Consider the following 19010-nt stretch of genomic DNA (forward strand, 5'->3'; position numbering starts at 1 on the left):
TTGGCTTATGGGAATAAAGATGCCCTGCTCAGAAACCAGGTCTGGGGCCAGACAGTGGTGGTGCACACCTTTAATTCCAGCACTTGGGAGGCAGAGGCAGGCAGATTTCTGAGTTCGAGGCTAGCCAGGTCTACAGAGTGAGTTCCAGAACAGCCAGGGCTACACAGAGAAACCCTGTCTCAAAAAACCAAAAGAAAAAGAAAGAAAGAAACCAGGTCTGGAGTCACTGTTGTAACGCAGTGCCCACTTGACCTGCTCTCTGCCTAGAATTTGTGTTTCCCGCCAGTTGGCAGAAAAGACCTAGGGTGGGTCTTGTTATTATGGGTGGAGAACCTTCATAGATGTGGTAGGCTAAGAGAGGATGTATAGGATGAGGTGGAAGGGGTGAAGTGCCTGGTACAAGACAAAGGCACTGATCTTAGCACACCATTCACACTCCAGATGAAGACACAGTACTGAAAGGGTGACTCACTTGTGTCAAGTCACCTGGGGACACGGGTGCTTCGACCTTCACCTAGCAAAGGATGAATGGCTCCAGCTTCCATGAAGCAGATAGCTCATGCTGGCTTGAGCAGGGGAGCAGAAGCCTTGGTGTAGCCCTGGCTCACAGGTCTGTCTATAAGTGAACTGGTTCATTTACTAATCCATTCAAAATTCTTTTACTTAAAATCTGTCGGTGGCTTATTTCCCACAGTACTAAGAAGGCAGCCACACTTCCTCCGGGCTCTTTGTAGTCCTACAGAATCTGGCCTTAGATTAGAATTCAGCATGCCCACTTCTTATCCCATTGGGTATGGCCTCCCTACAGTTGTGCGTATTCATCAAGACCACTCCTGCCTCGGGGCCCTTGCACTTGTCTTTTCCTCTCAAAGAATGCTCTTCCCGGGGCTGCTGGTGCAGGCTCCTTCCTGCTTTTTAGTTATTTGTTCAGACAGGCCTTCTCTCACTGGCAGCTAAATCCATCACTGCACCTGCTGATTTTCTTCCTAGCACTTATTTCTCTCTAAAATTATCCTCGTTATGGACCTGATCATTTCTGGCTGTCTGAGTCTCCCCTACACAATGCCAGCTCCCTTGACAAGCAGGAACCGCACTGCTTCAGTACCCAACGAGGTGCCACACGTGCGGTGACTTACATTTTACATCTAACTTGAGGAAATTCGAAACTGATTCTCCATCCAAAGAAATGGTCACAGGTGAGGGCCACAGGGTGGTGGAGTGAGCGGGGAGAGGGGGGAGAGGCTTGGCCCAAATCTAAGTCCAAAAATCCTCAGCGACCGATGACCAGACCAAGTCCTGTGGCTGTCCCCAGGCCTTTCTCGCTGGGCTGCACCTTCAGGCCCTGTGCCAAACCCCTGCCCCCAGACGGACATGGGGCGTGCAGTGGGGTGCGCAGGCGCCAGGGGGCGCTGTCGGGGCGCGAACGGCCCACCTGGCACCCGAGGCCACGAGCGAGAGCCGCCTGGCCGCCCGGGAACTTTTTTCCTCGCGCTCTCGCTCTCCGGCTCCCCCCGCACGTCGCCCGCCCGCCGTTCTTCCTGTGTGGAGGGGATCACATTTCTCTCAGGCTCCCGCGGGCATCAGGCAGGCCCGTCAGGGTGCACGGTAAGGGCCCGCTACGCGCGCCGCCGGCTCCCGGGCGCCCCGGTGCCGCCCCCGCTCGCGCCTGGCCTCGGACAGGCCGCTGGCAGAGCCAGGCGGTAGTGGCGGCGGCGGCGGCCAAGGTAGCTGGCTGCCTGGTCGAGGTCCGAGGAGGGGGCGCCGCGGCCCACCCTCCTTCCCGCTCGGGCGGCCGTCGTGCCGGACACCCATGGGCGCGCGGGCCTCCGGGCCGCGAAGTCGCAGCGCCGGACGCCGGGCCCCGGAGTGACCGCCGGCGCCGAGGTGAGCGGGGCGCTCGGCGCGGGGAACGAGGACCTGGGCGGGGGCGGCGCGAGGCGTGGGGGGACACAGCGGGTAGGGGTCCGGGCGGGGGCCGAGCGCGAGTGGGGCGCGGACGCGGGGTCGCGCGGCCTGGCTTTGTGTGGCGCCGGCGAGAGGCCGCCGGTGGCCGTGTGTGTAGGAGCTGCATGAGGGTATCCTGGAGAGTCGGTGGCCAGCCGGGCGCGGGTGCTGGGACCCGAGGCCCGGTGTCACCGAGTGTGGGGCGGGGACGTGGGGCGGTGCAGCGCGGGCCCGAGGGAGCTTTGTGAGTGCGTTCTGGGTGGGGACGGGGAGCCGGAGGCTCGGCGTGTAGCCTGCTCCCGGGTGTCCGGGCTGCGAGGGCCGCTCGTGGTGACACAGGACGCGGCAGTCGCCGCGTGTCCCCGCCTGGGCCTGTGCGCAGGCCCCGCATTGAACAGGAAGCGGTCCCCGCGACCCAGGAGTCCCGTCGCGGCCAGACCCGGGGCGCACGGGCCTTTTGGGGTGACGCCACCGGCTGGAGCCCGGGACACGCGAGCCTTGGTGCCCTCCCGAGAGCGGCGCGGCGGCCAGGCCCGCGGGCCCTTTCGAGGCCGAGTCCCACGCCTTTGGAGGCAAGAAGAAGACCTGTGGGGGATACTGGGCCGAGCGCGGCAGGGGCGAGGGCTTGGCGGGGCCGGGAGGTGACATTTGGAGCTTTGGCCACAACTGGAGGCCTTCAAGGAGGAGCAGAGGGGAAGCGAAACACAAGGCAGGCTCCAGGTCGCGGCGGCCCCGTTTTCCCGGGGCGCCCCGTTTTCCCAACGACCAACTAGCTCCTCTTGGGGTTCCAGGTCACTCATTCACACAGCAGGGCGGGAGTGCGGCCAGGAGCTGTGCCTTCGTCCCGGGAACCCAGGACCTAAGGGCTCTCTCTGTACGGATTAAACCAAAGCGTAATACGCTCCTGAGGACTGGGGACGTGAGGCTGCGTGCCTGCACGGCGAACCCAGGCCGACGCTTCGCAGTCCACCGCACGCACTCCCGCAGCGCTTGTGTCGCGGTTCTAGCGGGCCCTGCGCCCCCCCTCCCCCCCTTCTCCAACGGCAGTGCTGCGTTGAGAATTCAAGGGCATTACATCTGGTTGCAATCTAGTTTCATGCGGCTGCTGGGCTGTTAAGACCTCGAGCTGACGTCAGAGCAGGGGAATTACTTCTTTTTATTTTATCTTTTTTTAGTTGTCTGCTGCCCTGGGAGGGGAGGCGGGTGGAGAGTGGGGCCAGGCAAGCTGTGATGTGGAGGCGCCAGCGCGATGGGAGCCCAGATCTGGGAGCTCTGCTTCCTATCCTTTCCGCCTTCTCCTCCCCCATTCTCCACACTTCTCTCAGCTCCAGCCAGGCCCGGGTTGGGGGCAGTGGAGTGGAGGCCCTTCCTGGCTGACTACACAGCTGTTTCCAGAGGTTTCCCTGGGACGTGGCCCTTGGGATCTGGAAGCTGGAGAGTAATCTAGTTTCCCACCCCTCCTCCCAACACCCCAGAGGGTATGTGGGGCCCAAGAACAAGGCATAGACAGCCATTCTAGTCCCAAGGCAGCCTCCACCCAGAAGCTGGGCCAGGCTCTCAGCACAGTAATTCCTTGGAGAGGAGTGTGTATGGGGCGATTGAGGCTTCAGAGGCCATCTTGGGAGGGGGCAAAATGTGACCGTCCTTGACAATCAGCCATCCTTCTGACTTCTGCAGAGGGTCCTTCAGCTTCAGACGTGTCTTTATTCCCACTGGTCCATGAGGCCTCTGGGAACAGGGGTGAGGTGGGGGTGGTATTTCTCTAGGCCCCAAATCTAGACCATTGGTTTAAGAAGCCCTACCCAAGACAAAATCCTGCTACACACACACACACACAGACACACACTCCCCTCCAGCCATGTGCAAAGTAGTTTTTAGGTCACAGTATTGTTCCTACCTATAGCAAAACCAAAGTTTAGTGGATAAATCTACTGCGTGTGCTTTTCTTGTTTATTTGATTAGAAAAATGACTAGTTGTAGCCCACTAAATCTGTCTTCACAACCACCAATAGGTCACACCAAATTTGAAAAAGCAGTCCTTGGAAATGGATCTGTTATATATTCCTTCAACAAATAATAATTGAGACCCTACAATTGCTCTTTTTTCATTACTCAAGTAATACATAGAGAGGCTCTCACTAAAAAAATGCAAATAGCCTAAAAGCAGGTAGATAGCCTCAGCACAGGTGGCCCCTGTAAAGTCATTGTATCCTTCCGCGGACTCACTTAATGTATGCAAGAGGCTATGTACACATACATAGTTTTATCTTCCCCAAGTGAAAACAGCCAGATCTCTTATTCAACAGCCCTGGTTTCCTTTCTCTCTGGGAGGGGAGTGAGTGAGGTGCTTCAGGGAGGACTCTGGATTGACTCCTGGCTCCACCATCTGCTGAGGGAGTTGTTTACCACTCTGGGCCTCAGTGTCTCCATCTGTACAATGCGAATCCCAGTGCTGACTACAGCTGTAGGTATCCATAGATGGTTAGGTCGGTGATTCTGAGAAAGGCCAGCTGCTGCGCCTTCCCTGCTGCCATGGCTGTCTTCTGTGTCAACGGCAGCACATACTTGTCCTTTTCTGCTTCAACCAGCTGCCTGGGCTGTGGTATGTATGTGTGTTTGTGGTTCCCAGGGAGGAGGAGCCATGTGCATTGGCAACGATGATGCCCTCAGATCAGGGTTCTCTTTGGGACAGGCCCTGGATGCCAGGCCCCAGCAAATGCAGACTGTGTGAAGACCTAGTGTTTTCAAAGCCATGTCTAAGCAGGGTCTAAGCAGGGAACATTCCCCAGGTTACTGCCCAGTGACAGGTGTGTGAGAGCCAGGTAACAGCTAAGACCTTTATGGAAGAGAGGGTTGTGAGCAAGTGGGCAAAGGTAGAGAAGGAGGGAGAATGTTCCTGCTGCTCTTGGGAGCCTTTGTGTTTTGGCCACTTGACTCAGGAAAAATGGTGACGGAGCGAGCCATTGTGCCAGGGCTTCCTTGTTGGCCTCCTTGCCATCTTTTTCTGAATTCCAGTAGCTACCATGAAGCCTCTTTTTGATTTCTGAACAGAGTCTAGCAGGGTCCTTCACATGCTCCCAGGGTCCTCTCTGCCCTCTGCTCTGTTCCTGCACACTACCCTCCTTTCAGTTCAGCTATTTTCATGCCAGCCTCTTGAGTTTGCCTGGGCTGCCCTTTCCACCTGGGTGCCCTTCATCTGCCTCCCAAGACCCAAACAGACATCCTGTCTCCTCCTCCTGACCTCCAAGAGAATGAGTCATCTCTCTTTGTCTATGTCAGTGGCCTAGTGTGAATCTCTGAATGATAGGCCTTTCTGCCTTGCGCGTGAGGCTGGAGCAGCTGAGCCCCAGTGACTCCTTCCAGGGCCCACAGCCAGGGGTGGGAACTAGAACTCAGATGCTTAGGAATGCTTCCTGGTAGGGGCCCCAGGTGAAGTGCAGAGCATAGGAACCTCACAGCCACCCAGAGGCCCCTTTGATCCTTGGCTGGTGCCTGTTCTCTGTGAAGAAAGTGTGTGTGTGTGTGTGTGTGTGTGTGTGTGTGTGTGTGTGTACGCACGCGTATGCGCTTGTGCGCACTGGAAGAAACCTAGGGGACTGGAAGAAACTGGCTCATCCTGTTTCTCCAAGAATGAGAGTGAGCTGTGCCCCTTTCCGGTGGGTCACTGAAGACCTAAGATTGGAATGTGACACCAGGGAGGGGGAGGCCACAGGAGGCACAGGCTGAGGGTTGGCTGCCAAAAGACAAGAGTTTGTTCTGCTGGTTCTGGAGCCGTTGAAACAGAAGGGCAGGTGTGGGAGAGACAGAGATATTCGGAGAAGCATGTGCAGGGCTGAGCTGTGTGTGTGGAGGCAGGGGGGAGGGAAACCTTGGGAGCCGAGAGTAGGAGAGAAGGTGGACTTACAGGACTGTAAGAGAAATTGAGGTGTTCTTGCTACAGATGTTCAGGAGAGAAAGTCACATACATGAGGGCTGTAGCTACACCAGACATTTCTTCATTAGTTCATTGGTTCTTTGAGCATCATTTCTGTGCTCACATTGAACAATCTAGTGTTAAGTCTTCAAGGCTCTTGAAGTGTTGTCACTAGGTAGACACTCAACAAATGTCCCATTTTTACACAGTTGCTTGCCTGGGGCATTAGGGTCCTGTGAAGAGGAGAAATGGCTGCTCTAGGGCCCTGGATAGGGAAGTGGTATGTTATTGGCTGGAGCTGTGGATGAGATGCTAGAGCCAGCCAAGGAATCTTTTCCCCTTGCTCTCTGGACTCAATGCCATCAGTGTCAGCACAGGGTAGACTGTGCTTAGTCTGTAGGCCTGAGCTGCTCACTTCCTCTGTGTGTGTGTGTGTGTGTGTGTGTGTGTGTGTGTGTGTGTGTGTGTGTGTGTGTTGGGGGTGCTTGCTGCTGATGATGATGGAGAGGGCTAATGGGATCAGGCAACAGGTTCGTTTAACACCCACTCAGACCTGTAGGAGCTTGCAAAAGGGTGTGCAGGGGAGACTGCTCATCTGCATAGTAGACTCTCTTGGGACAGATCAGCAAGCACCAGATAGATTAAGAATCAGAGAAAATGTCTGAGTTCCAGCCACTGCTGAAATTAGGGGGGGAGCCACTTTCCTTTCCTTCAGCATCATTTTCTTCTGTCAAGAATGGGAATATGAGGGCTAGTGAGATGGCTTAGTGGGTAAGAGCACCATCTGCTCTTCTGAAGGTCTTAAGTTCAAATCCCAGCAACCACATGGTGGCTCACAACCACCCATAATGAGATCTGATGCCCTCTTCTGGTGCATCTGAAGACAGCTACAGTGTACTTATTTATAGTAATAAATAAATCTTTGGGCCGGAGCGAGCAGGGTCTCAAACAGGGTTGATGGGAGCAAGCAGAGGTCCTAAAAGTCAATTCCCAACAACCAGATGAAGACTCACAACTATCTGTACAGCTACAGTGTGTTTAAAAAAAAAAAAAGAATGGGAATATGAATTGCACCAGCATTAAAAATGACAATGGCCTTGATGTGTTTTGTAATCTAAAAAGCAAAGAAGATCCTATAGCTTCAGGACATAAAGATTTTCAGTGAGGCCAGCCTGAGTTCAAATCCTAGCATTAGCTACTGTTTGGAGGGCTCTATTTTCCTCCACTTTAAAATGAGCACAATAAGAGGGTCCTGCTGGCACACAGCCCTCACCACTGTTTTGTTGGGCTAATATTTGTTTTTGTGATGCTCCTGGAACTTAGAGCCTTTAGCTTGCTAGGCAAGTGTGTAGCAACCCTATGCTCTATTCCAGTGCTCGACTGTTATTCTTACTGCTAAAGTGCTAAAGGGCTTTACAAAATGGACAAGGTATCAATGACTGTTTCCCTTAACAAAGTCACCTCTAACCCTTACTTGCAAAGCAGGGAGTCCAATGCCTATTTCTCTTCTGGCAAGGTGGAGGTCAATGCAGGGAAGGCACATGAAAATGATTGGCTTCTGGCCACAGTTTCTGTTTGCAAAGGGACTTTGCCCCAGTGATGAGAGTGGACCCTAAGAAAGTGCCCAGCAACTTGTGACTTAAGTGGCAGTGTGACCGTTTCCTTTGTGCATTCACTTATGCTGAGTGATTCAGGCTGTGAGGGCTATGGCCATCCCTAAAGCATAGTTCGTTCCTTTGTTTTCTTCTTTCTTTCCCGTCTGTCTGTCCGTCCGTCTCTCCTGTCCTGTCTTGTCTTTTCTTTCTTCCTTCCTTCTTTCCTTTCTTATGTGTGTTTTGCCTACATGTATGTCTGTGCACCAAGTGTGTGCCTGGTGTCTGGAGGACAGAAGAGGGTGTTAGGGCCCCTGGAATTGGAGTTGCAGTGGATTTTTTTTAAAAAAGTATGCATTATTTCTGTGTATGTGTCTGTCTGTGGATATGCCATGTGCTACTCTGGAGCTGGAGGTACAGGTGACTACAAGCCACCCTCGTGGGTGCTGGGCTCTGCACTTCTGTCCTCTTGAAGCAGCATGTGCTCTTTTAACTGCTGAGCTGTCTCTCCAGCCCCTCCTAGGCACAGTTCTAAGCACCCTGGCTGCCTAGGTTATGACCCAAGTTCTGTTGCTTGGGCAGGTTACCTATCTCCTTTGCTCATTTTCCTTGTTTAGGAGGCAAAAGGCAAGGAGCACCCGTCTTTTTAGACATTCCTAATGGCAGAATGAAGAGATCTGAGTTCACACAGATGAAGCACCGTAGTGTCTGATATGTAGAAAGTGTTCTTTTAGCTAGGCTATGGTAATGCATGCCTTTAATCCCAGCATTCAGGATGCAGAGGCAGGTGGATCTCTGTTTGAGGCCAGCAGGGACTACAGAGGGAGTTCCTGGACAGCTAAAGGCTACATAGAGAAACCCTGTCTCAAAAAACAAAAACAAAAACAAAAACAAACCAAAACACCAAAAAACCAAAACCAGTCAAACAAACAAACAGCTCCCAAACAAACTGCTCTCTTCAGAAATGTCTCTTCTTTCTTGCTGGTGCCTGGGGAGGTCACTCTAGCTAGCCATACTCCTTCCAGAAGTACCACCTACTGGGAAGGGGTAGTGGTGACTGGCCCTGTGAGAGCCTGGCTCCTGGACCAGTACTCACTCTACCCTGTCCCAGACAAGCTACCAGGGTAATGTAAGGCTGGCTGTAGAGAGCCCCTCTGAGGCTAAGAAGATAAAACCCTAGCCAGCATCAAGTGAGCTTCAGACTTGAAAGAACTTTGACATCTAATGTTAAAGTCAGAAGTGTTTTCTAGTTGAGTCACCATCAATTACCAGAGGCCACCAAACTGTTAGTTACTGTGTCATGTTATGGAGGCCCTTCAACCTCCTAGAGCTCCTATATCCTCACTTATTAAATGGCCAAAGCACCTATGATACAGTTTTTAAAACATCTGTGATCCAGAACTGGGGTGGGGAAATTACATTTTGTGTGCTAATTGCTCTGTCACCAAATGCTGCAGTTGATTAGCACTGGCATAGAGCTCAAAAGGGCCTGCCTTCTGGGAGCTTCTAGTCTAAAAGGGAAAATGATCCATGTTCATGATTAGGATAAGATAACTTATCTAGAACCACAATGTTCTAAGACAGAGCAGAATTGTGCATTCGCTTATTTCAGGGACACCAGGATAGGCTATGGAGAGAAGGCTATCAATTTTAGGTAATTTTGTCACTTGGGGGATGTTTGAGTCATGTCTGGAGGAATTCTTGGTTGTCTCAGCAGAACACTGCAGTCCACAGTCGCTATAACAACAAACCAGCTGGCCAAGACATCTATAGCATTGAGGGCTCAACAAGCTTTGCTGCAAGGAAGTAGTAGTAGCCACACAGATCTAGCCCTGCCATTTTGAAGTATCCAGTCTGGTGGGCATACTGGCCTTGCAGGAAGGACTGTAATAGTCACAATTGCATGATGGGTTGTGATGTGCTAAGCTCAAAGGAAAGTGCAGAACCAGCGATGGCCTTTTGCAGCCCTTCTAGACCAACAGGGTGGTCCAGTCTCTAAGTTTCAGAGCTGGAGGGGAAGGGTATCATTGCAAGGCTGGCTGCCAGAGAAGGGCTCCTAGGTCAGCCTTAGGGACCTGGGAGAAGCTTCCAGAGGTGGGGAGATGCTAATGAGAAACCTCTTTCTCTCTGTCTGGTTTAAGGAACTGTAACTCTTCTGTTGTACTGTGGAGACAGAAGACCAGGTTAGGTATAAGAGATAGAGGCCATTGCTGTCTCAGGCTGCTTTGGGACCAAATCCTAGATTCTGGCCTTTGTTTGGATTATATCCCTTAATAGGTGGGGAGAGAGAGAAGACGAAGAACATTTTCATGTCAAGCACAGAGAGGAGTGGGGATGGGAAGCAATCCTATGTGTGATACCTTTGAGACAGCACAGAAAATCCCCACTGTGGCTCAAAATAGCACTGAAAACAGAGGGTTTGCCAAATCAGACTTAGCATAATGTTGATGGAGCTGGCTTTGTTCCCTTTCCGTGACACTGTCTCCTGGGAGCTTAGGGACCTCAGGTGGGTGGCTGTGGCCTTTACCATAAGTTTCTAGAGGTCACAGATGGGAAGAAGTGATGTGATACCTGTATACAAAGCCAGTTGGTGAAGGCAAAGAGAAGGGAACTTTGAATCTTCTGATGAGTGAAGGTCTGTCTCTCATTGTCAGGAGAGCTATCATTTAATCTGTGCCTGTTTTGTGCCAGGTATTGGGTGGTCCTCTCTAATTCTTAACTGTTTTGTCAAAGAAACTAAAGCTCAGAAAGGTTAAGAGGTTGGCAGGATGGCTCAGTGGGTAAGAGCATTGATTGCTCTTCTGAAGGTCCTGAGTTCAAATCCCAACAACCACATGGGCTCACAACCACCCGTAATGAGATCTGATGCCCTCTTCTGGTGCGTCTGAAGCAAGCTACAGTGTAGTTTTATATATATATATATATATATATATATATATATATATACACACACACACACACACACACACACACACACACATATCTTTGGGCTGAAAAGAGCAGAGGTCCTAAAAACTCAATTCCCAACAACCACATGAAGGCTCACAAACCATCTGTACAGCTACAGTATACTCATATACATAAAATAATCTTTAAAAAAAAAGGTTAAGAGACCCACATGAGCTCAACTAGTTGAGAATCACAACTACTGGGCTCCAAATTAACCCTGCTTACCACCTACCCCTTCATATTAGTCACTCACCCATTTCATAGATAAGCGGCTGCTGTGAAATGACACTGTTTTCGGGTAAGAAAATTTTAAGGTTTGGAGACAGACAGCCCTGAGGTTGAATTCTGAATAGGGAGGTTTTTCCTCCTGTGGGTTTTTCTTTTGGTTTCCTCCATTCTTGGGTGGGCATAATGTTTTCATCCTAGAAGTGGCCATAGGGGTTAAACTCAGCCTGGAAAGGGAGAGAGGCCCCAGGGAGGTAAGGACCCGCCCTGGGCCACCCAGCTTGGCAGGGTGCAATAAAAGAGCTCTGGTGGAGGAGCCGGGCCAGATTGCCTATCTCTGTGCTATATCAGTGTCGAATTTCTTTATTTGAATGGGGAGAGAGGGCAGCCTCCCTCTCTGCAGGTAGAGAAGGTGCTGTGGAATGTGGCTGTTTGTTTTTCTTTGCCAGTGAAAGCCTTATTTCAGCTCACTTGGCTGTACAGGGCTTCTGAGACACAAGATGTTCTTTGGGGTGCCTAGCCAAAGTGGACACTGAGAGGGCACCCACCGACCGAGTGGGAACTGGGAAGCATCATCCTTCTGCCTGCTCCAATGAGGCCTCCTGGTCCCCTTCATCTCCATATCTCCTGGCAGACTCTAGGTTGCTTAGAAAGCCAAGGCAGCCTTCCTGACAAACAAATCTTGTTCACACGGAGAGGGGGAGACTAGCTGAGTCTATCTGGTCTTCTTTCTCTACTAAAGCATTGCCCACCCAACTGGCACCCTTTATTCTGAGACTCCTTGAAGGGGCACCAGTGTCATCGTCATTTGTCAAGCCATCAAACTGAGAGCCCCTTGTACTAAGGAAGTGGATTCGAGAAACCACGGGGTGATCATGAGGCAGGGCTTTCTGCAATGGCTGCCCCTCTTTCCCTTCCGCCCCTCCTCTTCAGCTCGCTGGCGGCTTGGAGAGGAAGCCCTGCCGGCAGGTAGCAGAGAAAAGACATAGGATCCAGGGGGGAGTCGCAGTGAAAGCAAACAAACAGGCCTTTGTGTGGCTTCAGATTGGCGGCTCAGAAGGGAAGCCAGGCCTGTGGTAGGCGAGAGAGGGAGGAGGTATGGGAGGTCGAGCCGTAGATGGTTTGTGGGTAGCTAGAGCTGGATGACGAGGCCCATTCCTTGTAGACAGGCAAAAAGCTTGGGCCCTGCCTCTTGACTTCTGAACAGATCTAACGGATTCACTCCCTGGAACTATCACACCCTTAGGACTGCTGTGGGCCTAGCCAGTGTCGGGCTCCTATTCCACTTTGCTGCTTGTGGCTGCTAGGAAGAAGTGGAGTAGTAGGGAGGGAATCATGGCCACCAGGGAGGACAGACTTTTCAGAACCAGAAACACGGCGGGAATTCCAGTAGGGAGGCAGCCTTGTGGAGCAGGAAGGTTTACTGTGCAGTGACAGGCAGTGGGTGTCGGTAGGTAGAGATGTTATCTCAAGCCCCCATGACTAGGAGCCAAATTTCCCTATCACTGGTGCAGGCCACCAACCAGGTTGGGGGCATAGGCCCGAAGACCGGTTTCCTCGCAGACCGTGTGAGGGGTCATCTTGGGTAGTATTGGTAGTGGAGCTGTATTCATTATCCTAGTGAGGACACCCGCACCAGCCCAGACAGGCTGCTCAGACCAGGACCCAAGTCTACTGAGGTGCGGTCCGGCCAGACGATGATCAGGCTGCTGCGTGGTTGCTCCGGGGCCATTTCCTCTCCTCTCCACGACCTCGAAACGGGCGGCGGGAGGGCAGACGCCCGCGCTTCCTGCCCGCCATCCCGCGGCGCCCCCCTAAGCGGCGTTCCACCCGGGAGGTGCACGGGGCGGGGTGGGGTGGGGCGGGCACTGAGTCGCCATGGCAGCGCCTGGCCCGTCATGCTCCGCGCTGCTGGGACCGTCAGCCAAGGCCCCGCCCCTGGCAGAGCGGGGCCCCTTTCCGGGAATGCAAAGCCGGAGGCGTGGCTTCCAGACCTGCGAAGGTACTCTCAGGGCTTTTGGCCTGCGAGCGGCTGTCTAGCTAAGAGGAGGGATACCGCTCTCCCCCCAAACCCCCCGGGGGCCACAGTCTTGGTGCTTCTTTGTGCGGTCCTTCACGGACGAGGCACAGGGAGCGCCTTACCCTGGGTAGGACACTCTCTTACCCTGGGCAGAGCAGTGCCCAGAGGTACCCGCTTGTCCTCGACAGAGCCCAGCCACTTGGCCTCTTGTAGTTGGCAGACTTTTGGTTGCCTGGCCAGGAGGTACATTCTTACATTCTGAGCCCGGGCTCCATCGCCTGCCCTGGGGAAACCTTTAACTAAACTTTGTTGCCAAATTTGCCCCCTGTAATACTGCCCTCTCCGCATGTTTTTCATGCCTTGAATCTCTAACTTTACCCTCCTGATCTGCTTTCTTTCCTCTAGTCCAGTAAGAGGCTCCAATTCTGTTGGCTTCTGCCCCCTTCTGCTTGTATGGAGCAGGCAGCTAAATTTAATATTAGTCTTTGGGTCTTGGCAAGAAGATTGCCTTTTAAGCTGCTGGACTCTGCCTTTCTTCAGCCTCACCGAGGGCAGGTGGATGAGAGAGTAGGTTTTTAAGCAGAAGGATGTATCTTGGTGTGTCATACGTAGGCCAGCAGTAATGGTGCACACTTGTATCTCTAGCGCTTCAAGGCTGATAGGCTAGTAAGATTGAGGTCAGCCTGGGCTGTATAATGAGGAGTTCTTGTGTTTGAAAGAAACAAAGCAAAACACATCTTCCCAATGCTAAGTATTTTCTAGTCTGATAATCTGAGTATGTTGACTGTAGAGAAGTTCAAAAGTAGGAGAACCAGACCCACCCATGCCTGTCATCCCAACTCTGTTTGAGTTGAGTGCAGCAGGAGTTCAGGATTACCCTGTGCAACATACCAAGACTCTCATCTCAGAAAAGAAATAGGGCCAGTGAGATGGCTTAGCAGGTAAAGGACCTGCTACAAAACCTTATGACCTGAGTTCAGTTGTGGTTTAAGAAAACTGACTCTGGCAAGTTTTCCTCTACATACACACATTGTCGTCCCCACCCCACCCCACCCCCGTGCTCGTGTATATATTCTAAATTTCTGAAAAACAATATGGGATGAGCACAACAAATGCAAAGAATGAAAGAGTCATGCTGTATGTTTGGACTTGTAAAGTATTTGATGACTTTAATAGCTTTTTTCTTGCTATAAAAGGAGAACAGGCTTATTATAGAACTTTTGGAAAATATGATGAGTTAAAAGGAAGAACTTTCCCGTGTTATGGTCTCTAAAGGCAGCTGCATTGCTTGTCACAGGTCATCCCTGCTCTGTATGCTACCACTCTTGTAGGTACCTCAAGTCTATACTCTGCCTTTCTCATACAATGCCATACAAGGTGTGTTAACATTCTGTCTAAACTCCATTCTGCAATAAGAGGCAGAGAAAGGCTGGAGAGATGGCTCAGCTGTTAGGAGCACCAACTGCTCTTCCAAAGGTCCCGAGTTCAATTCCCAGTGACCAGTGGGCCCCCGCTTTCGGGAGGTCACCATATTGATGCCGAACTTAGTGTGGATACCCGATCCACGTAGCGCACTACAAGGTATCCTCTGTTCTGTGCATCTGTGGGGTCTCAGATGGGGAGTCTCAATCTTAGGAGTGCTGGCAGCCTGTTGGGCTGCTCAGGTAGTCACTCTAGTCATCTCTGTCCACAGACCCTTGGCAGGTCTCTTCCTGCCATTAACCTCTAACAAGTGTCTTAGACCAAGAGTCTTTCTTACAAGAGGGTGAGGAAGCCACCTATTCTGTACAGGGATCCAGAAGGCTCTTGGCCCATCCTGAGCCAAGAGGCTAGTGTTCATCTCTTGGCTATTCTTTATGTCTGGTCTTGCTGAGAAACAGGGTTTGCTGTCCTAGCTCCATAGCTTCTTACTGGAGGCATGCAGGCCTGGCACAGGGCACAACCTTCCTATGTCCAGACAACCCCCAGACCTGGCTCTGAACTACCCTGCCCTCATCCACCCTGTAGCCATCCTCTTTTATTCTTTTGTCTTCACAGTGCAGTCTTAGCCACCCAAGCCCTCTGAAGTGGGCCTTGGAGGATCTCAGCTGCTAGATGGATTGCACTGGAAAGGCTTCTAAGACTGAGGGTGGAAAGCGTCCTAGACAGAAGAATGCTGAATTTGCATTATGAGTGGCAGCTAAATTCAACAGATGGAAAAACCATAGACTACCCCTTGCCTGGCACAGGGGCATCAAGAGTAGCACCAGATCCTCCCTGGGCACTCCCACCACCGTCAATGTGTGCTGTCGAAAAGGTATAGTAGGCATGTTGTCAGCATGCCACGAGTGGTCCTGTAAGTTTATTTTATTAATAAGCTTATTAATGTAGTGGCTACCTGCATGGACGAGTCTGCCAGATTATGGCAAAGATTCCTTGTATCTTTGCATATGATTGATTTATCTGAGTTCCTTCCTGTGGGCTGGGCACCATCCCTGTGTGGAATTTACCCTGGAGGAGGGTACACTCCTCCAGGTGTGACTTCATGGTGGTGTCAGTCTTCCTTTGCCCCTGATTTTTTTGAAACAGGGTCTCAGTCTGTGGTCCAGCTGGCCTTAAATTCATGGTAATCCTGCTGCCTCGGTCTCCTCAGTGCTGGCATGCAGGTGTGTGCCGCTGCAGCCGCCTTTTGTTTATTTATTTGTAGTTATTCTTTCTTTTCTTGCTTTCTTTTTTTTTTTCCAACAATGTCTTTATATGTATTCCAGGGTAGCCTCAAACTCATGATTCCTCCTGCTTCAGCCTCCCAAATAATTGCAGTGGTCATTGCAGTGGTTCTCAACTTCTTAATGCCGGGACCCTTTAATACAGTTCCTCGTGTTGTGGTGACACCCTAACCATATAATTACTTCCATTCCCACTTCATAACTGTAACTTTGCTATTGTTGTTATGAATCATAATGTAAACATCTGTTTTTTTCCAAAGGATTAGGGGCTAGGGGGACCCTGTGAAAGGGTCGTTGGACTGCAAAAAGTGGTCTTAGCCCACAGGTTAAGAACCACTGTGCTATTGGGTTTGTCACTGTGTCCAAGGAGGTCATTGCTGACTGAGTGTGTGTGTGTGTGTGTGACTGCTACTCTTGGTTGTCAACTTGACTATATCTGGAATTAACTAAAACCCAAACACCTGTGAGGGATTTTTCTTAATTAAATAATTTGAAGTGGGAAGACCCATTTTTACTCCAGATCTTTTGAGGTGGGAAGATCTAACACACACACACACACACACACACACACACACACACACACCTACCTTTGTTTTTTTTTTTTTTTGAGACAGGGTTTCTTTGTAGACCAGGCTGGCCTGGAAGTCAGAGATTCACCTGCCTCTGCTTCCCAAATGCTGGGATTAAAGGCGTCACCACCAACCCTGGCTATCCTTTAATCTGGATTACACCTTCTACTGGCAGCCTGTATAAAGGACATGAAAGAAGGAGGTTTGTTCTCTTTGCCTGCTTTCCCTTATTCCTGCTGGCAAGTCTATTTCACTGGAATGAGAGCCTACGTCTTTGTGATTCTGGCATATATATATCTAGACCAGCTGAGACATCTAGCCTCATGTACTGAACAACTATTGTATTCTGTGACCTTCTGCTGGTAGACAGCCATTGGATTAGCTGAACTATAACCTGTAAGCCACTCTAATAAATTAATTCTCTCCCTCCCTCCCTCTCTCTTTCTCTCATTTTATGAGTTCTGTTCCTCTGGAGAACTCTGACTAATATACAGTATGTTAGAGGGGCTGCTGGTTTTTGTCAAGTTTCCAGATCATACATGTTTTAGTTACCTGTTGTGTAGTATGTGAGTTTGTGCTCATGCATAAGTGGATGCTGTCTGGTGGCTATACATCTGTATTTGTGGTAGGGACTAATATATGGTTATATAGCTATTGTTGTAGTTGGTGGATTCTCCTGTGTATGGCTCAGTTTGTGTGCATGTGTGCCCCATGGCATGAAGCATCTCTGCCTTGCCACCATGCTGTACCCTCAGCCTTTATGTTGTTAGTATTGGTGTTTCACAGCAGGCTATGAACTGCCAATCTATGTGTCTCCATTTCCCAAGTGCTATACCACTATACCACTTGTCACTTTTGGGTAGTGGCCACAAGCAGAGTTGCTCTTTAAGGGCATTTGTCCTTATGTCCTGGGAGGACTAGGTTTCTGGCCATCCTTGGTGACCTCAGTGTAGCTGGACCATGGATCCAGGAAGGGCTGCTTTGGTGATTGAGGGTCCCTTAACTTTCATTTGGCAGAATTGGGTCTTCCTGTCCTGTGGTGCCAAGACCAGAGGATATTGGGAAAGGGCATCATAGTGGTTCAGGCCCATTTTTCATAGATGGAGAAACTGAGGTCTAGAGGGACACACAGTTTTTTAATGGCCAAGCCAGGTGCAGAACATGTGTTCTATTGTGGGGCTCAGTTCTGAGGCAGCCCTTGCTCCTTGCATAGACCACTATACCCTTTCTGGAACAGTGTAGGTGGGCCTCTGGCCCATTTGATTCTTTTCAGGGCTGCTGGTAGCCGACTTAGAGCATGGAGACCTGCATGGCCAAAGCAGAGAGGGTTGGGGTTTGTTATGGAGTACTGACCAGGACTCAGACCCAGCAAGGAGTGGTTGGGGAGCTCTGCATCCTGAAGCCCACTGCTTTCCTTTAGTAGCTAATATCCCTGTATTGTTAGCCTGCTGGGATGCTCAGGGACCTGGGATCAAATACCTTTGCAGAACAGCTGGTAGCTGAGGCATGGGCTAGCCTTCTGATTGGGGGAAGGGTGTTGAGGCTTTTTCTTAGGCCTGCTCAGTTCAGTTGTGAAAGGGCAACAGTGAAACCAGGTCCCCTTGGCTCTGACTAGGAGGCAGGAAAGGCCACAAAAGAACTGGGTTTTCTTTGCCATTTGTGGCTGTTTGTAGCAATAATATATTTCATCTGGTAAACAGCTGTGTGTGGCAGACCGATTGTGTGCAGGCACTGAAATTATCTGTTGTCTCTATGAGCCCTACTCATAATGAGGAATGGCCAGGATGAGCCTGTAATTGAAGAGCCTGCCTACCTGTGTTGTCGTGCACTCATGCATTCATATGTGAGAATGCACTTTGGCCACAAGCCAAGGGAGAGGCCAAGAAGGGTGCAGTACTTCTCATGGAAACAGGAGTCCTGGGAGGATGGGGCTAATTTGGCTACTGTGGAAAGGCACAGTTAGTCAGAGCTACTGATTACCCGTGTGGTCACAGGTAGATAGCTGCCCACCTTCTATACTATACTATAGGATCTATAGGCTCCTCAGAGGCTGACAGCTTCCTTGTAACTCAAGCTGAGTGTAACTCAGGTGGTCAGAGAGAGTCTCCTTTCCCAGTGCTCTTCCCCTCCACCCAAGGTTGCAGTATCTCTTGGCTACAGCTTCCTTTGGAATTCTCCAGGCTCTGTCCAAGGGGATGCCCATAGCACAGCACAGCACAGCTGCTTGAGGCCCCACCTGCCATCTCCTCTTAGCCCTTTTGCTGTCCCAACCACCCAACTTGGGCTGAAGAAAGGACTCAATAGATGAAATCAGAGAATAGGCCCTGTTTCTTCCCTCCTGTTGCCAGACAGCATTCAGTATTAGTGCATTCATTCATTTACTCATGTGTCTTGTATTTTTGAATACCTGCTAGTATCCAGATACAGCTACTGTGCTACATGTATGTTGGCCTAAGGGGGCCTCTGTTACATGCAGCCCACAAATCTATATCCTATTGTTTTTGTTTTTTGTGTTTTTGAAACAGGGTCTCACTGTCATCGGGATGGCTTGGAATTCATTATGTAGCCCAGGCTGGTTTTCAATCATGGTTATCTTCCTGCCTTAGTCTCCCAAGTGCTGAGATTACAGGCATGAACAACCCGTTATTTCCTACTTATCTTGAAGTCTACCCATTGGTTAGGAAGTGGGGGTAAATTCTTCAACAATTCATCTGAAATTTCCAATTTTACCATCTCTCTTTTTGTTCCTCTTGGCTGTGTCCCATATAGTAGTAGGGCTTCCTGGTTATGAGCCCTGGCTGAAGTTCATTTCAAATCCTTATTGTGGCATTAAAGAAAGAAAATTCACATGGTGGTGGAGGTGATGGCACATACCTTTAATCCCAGCACTTGGGAGGCAGAGGCAGGTGGATCTCTGAGTTTGAGACCAACCTAGACTACAGAGCTAGTTCTAAGGTAGCCAGGGCTACACAGGGACACTTGTCTAAAACAAAACAAAACAAAACAAAACAAACAAAAAGATGGTTCAGTGGGTGGATGCTGGCCATGAAGCCTGAAAACCTACCTGAATTTGATCCCTAGAACCTACATGAT

The 19010-nt window shown here is 50.7% G+C and overlaps 1 protein-coding gene across 10 annotated transcripts in view; it reads left to right on the forward strand.

The window, feature by feature from the left end:
* The first annotated feature begins 1430 nt into the window (after positions 1–1430).
* Positions 1431–19010, forward strand: part of Rai1 (retinoic acid induced 1) — a 95231-nt gene continuing 77651 nt past the window's right edge. For 2 of the 10 annotated variants that reach the window (XM_031352306.1, XM_031352309.1), the window contains exons 1-2: positions 10563–12625; positions 14681–14939. The gene's annotated coding sequence lies outside the window, so the exon portion shown is untranslated. Of the gene's footprint in view, positions 1885–10562; positions 12626–14680; positions 14940–19010 lie in introns of those variants that run through there. The other 8 variants (XM_031352303.1, XM_031352300.1, XM_031352307.1 and 5 more) reach the window with 6 other exon arrangements.

Source organism: Mastomys coucha, unplaced genomic scaffold, assembly GCF_008632895.1.
Source record: "Mastomys coucha isolate ucsf_1 unplaced genomic scaffold, UCSF_Mcou_1 pScaffold5, whole genome shotgun sequence".
Classification (NCBI taxonomy): Eukaryota; Metazoa; Chordata; class Mammalia; order Rodentia; family Muridae; genus Mastomys; species Mastomys coucha.